We start from the raw sequence: 6329 nt of genomic DNA, 5'->3' as shown, positions 1-6329 counted from the left end.
TGAGTGGGCAATGTTCAAAGCTTACATTGCTGAAGCTGTGGCAGTGAGCTGTGATCTCAAGGTCTTAGGTGCCTCAAGTGGTGGTATCCCTTGAACACCGTGGTGGACACCGGTGGTCAGGGAAGCTGTCCGACTGAAGAAGGAGTTCTTCAGGGATATGTTATCCCAGGGGTCACCGGAGGCGGCTGCAAGGTACCGACGGGCCCCGAAGGGCTGCAGCCTCTGCCATGTCAAAGGCAAAACAGCGGTTGTGGGAGAAGTTCGGAGATGTTATGGAGAAGGACTTTATGTTGGAACCAAGGTGCTTATGGAAAACCATTTGGCACCTCAGAAGGGGGAAATGGGTAACCATCCAAGCTGTGTACAGTAAGGATAGGACACTGTTGACCTCAACTGAGGAGATAATCGGGGGGTGAAGTATTTTGAGGAACTCTTGAATCCGACTAGCACGCCCTCTATTGATGTAGGATCATCATCAATTTCCCTGGTGGAGGTCACTGTGGTAGTCAAACAACTACACAGTGGGAAAGCCCCAGGGGTTAATGAGATCTGTCCATAATTGAAGAAGAACAATGGGGATTCTTTCCTGGACGTGGAACAACGGACCAGCTCTTCACTCTCGCAAGGATCCTGGAAGTGGCCTGGGAGTATGCCCATCCAGTCTACATGTGTTTTGTGGATCTGAAGAAAACGTATGACTGTGTCACCCGGGAGATACTGTGGGAGATGCTGTGGGAGTATGGGGTGAGGGTTCATCCAATCTCTGTACACTAAAAGCGAGAGCTGTGTCTTGGCAGTAAGTCGGATTTGTTCCCGCAGGGTTGGCCTCCGTCAGGGCTGCGCTTTGTAACCAATCCTGTTTGTGATATTCATGGATATCAAGGGCAGTGACCTTCAGCACTCACTGGATCGGTTCGCAGCCCAATGTGGAGCGGCTGGGCTGAGGATCAGCACCTCTAAATCTGAGGCCATGGCTCTCAGCAGGAAACCAGTGGACTGCTTACTCCGGTTAGGGAATGAGCCCTTACCCCAAGTGAAGGAGTTCAAGTACCTCGGGGTCTTGTTTGCGAGTGAGGGGACAATGGAACGCGTAATTGGCTGGAGAATCGGCAGCGGGGGCGGTATTGCATTCGCTTTACCGCAGCGTTGTGACGAAAAGGGAGTTGAGCCAGGTTGTGACTGAAAAAATGGTACAAGCGGCCAAATTGGGTTTTCTCAGGAAGGTGGCTTGCGTCTTCTTTAGAGATAGGATGAGAAGCTCAGTCATCCAGGAGGAACTCGGAGTAGAGCGGCTGCTCCTTTGTGTAGAAAGGAGCCAGCTGAGGTGGTTAGGACATCTGGTTAGGATGCCCGCTGGGCGCCTCCCTATGGAGGTGTTCCAGGCACGTCCAGCTTGGGGAGACCTCAGGGAAGACCCAGGACTAGGTGGAGAGATTTTATCTCCACACTGGCCTGGGTACGCCTCTGGATCCCCCATTCAGAGCTGATTAATGTGGCCTGGAAAAGGGACGTTCTGGGTCAACTGCTGGAGCTGCTGCCCCCGCGACCCAACCCCGGATAACCGGTTGAAGATGAGTGAGTGAGCACTCATGTTAATTGAAGCAAACTGCATGTTCCAATTAAAATTCATAACAGGTGCGCTCCATGATAACAAAAACTTAGAACAAAAAATTCTATTAACACCAAAAAAATGTATTGTAACTATTTAAACAAATTAAGCTCGGGCTCAAGGTATAGCTAACTCCACTTCTAACCACATAGCAGTTATACTTTGCATTGTGCAGCAGTATGCACATGCCATGCGAGAGTCCAAAGCCTGGGTAAAGGAATAAAACCATTATTTAAGATTGAAGTGATCATAGTGCAAAAAGAAATTACAGTAAGTGGGTTGGCTGTACAGCTATTCCATGACCATTCACATATGATTGAGTTAATCAGCAAAAAAATCCAGCATCCATCATCAGTTTGTGTAAAACTCTTTTCTCCGATTACTGTGAAAGGGACATTAAGGCAGCCTTACAGTATTTGTAATAGTATTTGAATTCATGAATGATAAGATAGCTTCACTGCCACAATGACATTATGTAAATTGCCTCAGTGACAACCTCTTTTTGAACAGGTGATGCCTTTGGAACAGCAAACTCATATTAACTAAATAACTAAGACCTATGAACTCCATGAATGCAAATGTTTAAAACTATTTACTTTTTTCACAGCTACTGCAGGTGGGGGGCAGTGGAGATCCTCCCTCATTTCTTCGATGAGGTCAGCGCGAACCGAGAGACGTTCCCCAAGTCATTCCCACAGCAGTGGATGAGGACATCCGGTACTGCTCTTCCTTGTAGGGACTGACTGAAGAAGGGAATAAGGCTTTCCACATCAGACCACCCTAGACAAACCAATGGAGATACAATCTACACCAAGGCTCTTCCCCATGATCTCTGACACTCTCTGGGCCCCATGCCGGATGTAGGTGTCCCAAATGATCCAGACCTTGGCTAGAAAAACATTTCAATTAAATTAAATTCAGTTTCATTGCAACATACATTATCTGGAGGCACTTTCATAGTAAGGTTCAATTCAGTGTTATTTCTAAAGCGCCAAATCACAACATACATAATCTCAAGGCTCGTTCCATAGTAAGGTCGAGACCTCACAATATTACAGAAAAAAACTAACAGTTCCCACCATGAGCAGGCACTTGGTAACTGTAGAGGAGGAAAAACTCTTTCTCTAGCAGAACCAGACTCAGTTGTGGGCGGCCATGTGCCGCGACCGGTTGGGGTGACAGGAGAAAAATGGGGGAGAGGAGAGGTGGGCAGAAAGCATACGAGAGAAGAGGAGAGAAGAGATGTTTTATTCTCTACCAGACTGAAACTTATAATTCCAAATATAATACAGACACTGTTGTTAACATTAGAATACTGAAATATATCTGGTGACTTCAACCATTCTAGTGCTGTTCCTTTAATCCCAATAATGTATTCTAGTCTCTGTATTAGATTCTTGTGATCAATGGTGTCAAATGCAGCACTAAGATCTAGCAGGACGTGTGTAAAGACAAGACTATCTGAGGCCATGAGAAGGTCATTGAAGTAAATATTTCTGTGCAAATAATCACATAACTGGTAAGCAAAAGATGTTTCAAGGATTTTAGAAATTAAAGAAAGATTTAATATGGGTCTATAGTTGGCTTAAATTTCTTAGTCCAGGGTCAGCTTTTTAAGCAGAGAAACTTGTGCAACCCACCTACAGGTAACGTATTGTGTCATTTCTGGTTGCTGGTGTAATTTTTTTTTCCACTGCTCATCTATAAAAATGCTGTTTTCTCTAACTACTGGGCTAATTATCCACTCCACTCACCCTTGTTTATACTCAATCACTCTCAGCTCTCCCTCTTTTAGCAACTCGCTCGCTAACTCACAGCGGTTTTCACAGTCTTATCTCTCAGTATTGTAGGTTAGCTAGTTAGTTTTAGCAGCGAACTATCCCTTCTCCCTCTCCCTCCCCTGCTCTCTATTGCTCTGTGTGATTAAGGTTTAGCTACTGCTTCAGTTAACGATAATGGTACATGTAATGCAGTAGCGAACCGTGGGTTCTGGCACTGGGCCTTCCACATCGCAAAGTCAGAAAGTGACTAAATTAACAGCAAGCTCCAGACTTCTTGCCCGATCATGCAGTCCTAACCAATGAGTGAGCGAGCTGTAACCTCTTTTCTGCCTAGAGAAAACAACAACAACTCAATCTGATTGGATAACTTTACACTCATTTCTGATATGTTAGGCCTTCTCTGAAGTCCTAGAAGTCCTTAAGGTTAGCTGATTCTGTTAGACAGTCCCCGCTAGCCGCTGCGAGCCGACCCAGAGTAGCTCCCTCATGTACTCCAGCAGTTCCAGAGAAGCCGGGGGGACAGGGCGTCTGGGTGACTGCCCGCAATAAGAAGTGTAGTCCCAAAAAGAACCCCATGGTTCACCACCAACCAGTTCACGTATAAAGTCTCCCTGCTCAGGGACACACCCACTGAGAAAACAATACTGGTCATTGGCGACTATTCTGAGGAATATGAAATTAGCAAAACCAGCGAGCCATAGATAAATGTATTTCTGAGGCAAGAGCAGGTGGCATTGATTCCAATTTGAAACTAGTGGCTAAGGATAAATGTAGATATGGAATAAATGTAATTCACGTCAGTAACGACAACCGGTTACACCAATTGGAGGTCACAAAAGTGATCATTGATTTGATGTGTTCTTATGGAAAAAACAAACTTGGACTTTACTTTAACTGTAGTTTTCTCTTGACCCCTGCCTAACTTGAACAGTGATGTATAGCCGCATATCATCCTTAAATGGTTGGTTGTTGAGGTGGTGTCCAGATAACAGTGAGCCGATGCAGAGAGACAGCCTTCATCCTACTTTTGATGGAACAGCTCTCCTTTCTTGAAATCTCACTCATTTACCTAAACAGTCGAACCGTGCCAGACCGAATTTGAGACCAGGAGGCAGAGGTGTAATCTTACACGTATAATATTCTGATTTAAAAAACATCAGGTATTATTGTTTAATGTGTGTATCTCAAACATAATGTTTTCAATGTTTGTATACAAAGGTTCAATAAAACTCATGTTAATCATTAAAGGTGCTGTAGGTAAGATTTGCAAAAAATGACTTTTTATCATATTTGCTGAAACCGTCGTTATATCCTGGTAGTATGTGATACAGATCATATGTAACAGAATCTAGGTCATTTAGCTCCCCCTACTGCCTTTAATGCCATTTGCCAGAATCCACCACGCCCGAAGAAATATGTTCAATCACAGCCAGGGGGCGTCTCTCCACTCTGTCAATCATCCGGGTATGAGCTGGTCAAGACCAAGCTCATGTCTTCGAAACTAGGAGCTAGCAGCAGAAGCGGAGTTAGTTGGAAAACACTGTGGCAGAGAAACGCCAAGCATCGCAAAAACTGCACACCTCCTTTGCCAGAAACTGCATATACGACAAAAAACACGAGCAAAAACGGTCTAAAAAGAAGGAAGTAGATCGAGCAGATGTAAACATCGGAGCGGCTCCACAGAAGCAGCAAGACCGAAAGGGCTCACAAACGAGGGGTTCTGCTTGACCGGTAATTATCCCTGTTTCATTTATCTTTTATTTTCCATGTTATTGTCGCACTCTGTAACCATACTGTATGCTACTGTGCTGTCGTAATCAGACTGCTAGTTGCTAGGTCCACAGTGCTATGGCTATTGGTTAGCGTTTTTTTATAGCATAATGGCTGAAAATATGTTTGTTTCCATGCAGTCTAATCTGTTTTGAGAGTTTGCCAGACATGTATGTATCGTTGCCTGTGCTCTCGCGGCTAAATGCTCCCCCATCAGTGTCCTACTGTTTAGTTAGCATCACTATTTATCACCAAAGTAGCATCCCGTGCTATGCTAAATGCTAAGTATGTGTTGATATTCCCAGCTGTGGATACAGTCATATTCACACACTGAATTTGCAAATGCACTCATCACTTACATATTTATTTATCACTGTAGAGCAGACTGTCAAATTATTTATTTTTATGTGTAATCTCCTTTGTGTCTGTCAACAACGCAGCAGCGTTTCAAGACGAGGTGAAGTTCCCGTGTGTTTTGACGAAGCAAGACTCCACTTTGGCCATGGGTAAAAGCAAAATGCACATTGCCCCTGCGTTGAAACCAAGCAGTAAAAGATGAACAGCACGTAATTACACTTTCTTTTCAACACTGATAATCTTGACTACAGATTATGTACTGAAATGATTTATTCCCCTCATAGTATTTCGACGTGTGATGAATTTGTAAGGAGGAATAATTTTTCCTGAATCCTAGTTTCACATACTCATGTTGTTTTTCTTCACAGATGCTGACTTTGCTGGGGGAACAACTGAGGAAGGAATATTCAGCACATCTACCGTATTTAATTCATGTGCAAAATAAAGCTTGAAAATATTACATCATTGTCTACTTTGATACATTTGTTATTCTTTTCTTTGAGATATTGTATCGGTAGTACTAAACCAGTGAATCTGATTACCCCAAATTAATATATTTGTAATGCCTTGAATTGATTCAAAAAGTATATTGATACAAAAATGAAGTAATCTTCACGTTGTTGTATATTTAAGCAAAGAGAAACCATTTCTTTAAAAAATACACTTCATTGCAAGGCAAATACTGAGGTTGCTTGAATATTAAAATATAACTTTGAAATAAATTAAATGAAAAAAAATATGTTTTGCACAACACCCAATTTACATCTTGCAAAGGCAACTGATGTCCACACTTCTCTCAATCCTACCGAGAG

General features: G+C 43.2%; 1 long non-coding RNA gene across 1 annotated transcript; it reads left to right on the top strand.

Annotated features, from left to right (window-relative positions):
- The first annotated feature begins 4748 nt into the window (after window positions 1–4748).
- LOC118283986 lies at window positions 4749–5929 on the top strand. The gene is made up of 3 exons (XR_004784734.1): window positions 4749–5121; window positions 5601–5726; window positions 5886–5929. It is a non-coding gene; the product is annotated as an uncharacterized LOC118283986 (long non-coding RNA).
- Window positions 5930–6329: the final 400 nt, after the last annotated feature.

This window comes from Scophthalmus maximus, chromosome 10 (assembly GCF_022379125.1).
Source record: "Scophthalmus maximus strain ysfricsl-2021 chromosome 10, ASM2237912v1, whole genome shotgun sequence".
In the NCBI taxonomy this organism is placed as follows: Eukaryota; Metazoa; Chordata; class Actinopteri; order Pleuronectiformes; family Scophthalmidae; genus Scophthalmus; species Scophthalmus maximus.
Note: the sequence above shows the minus strand (reverse complement) of the source record. Positions and strands in the feature narration are given on the sequence as shown.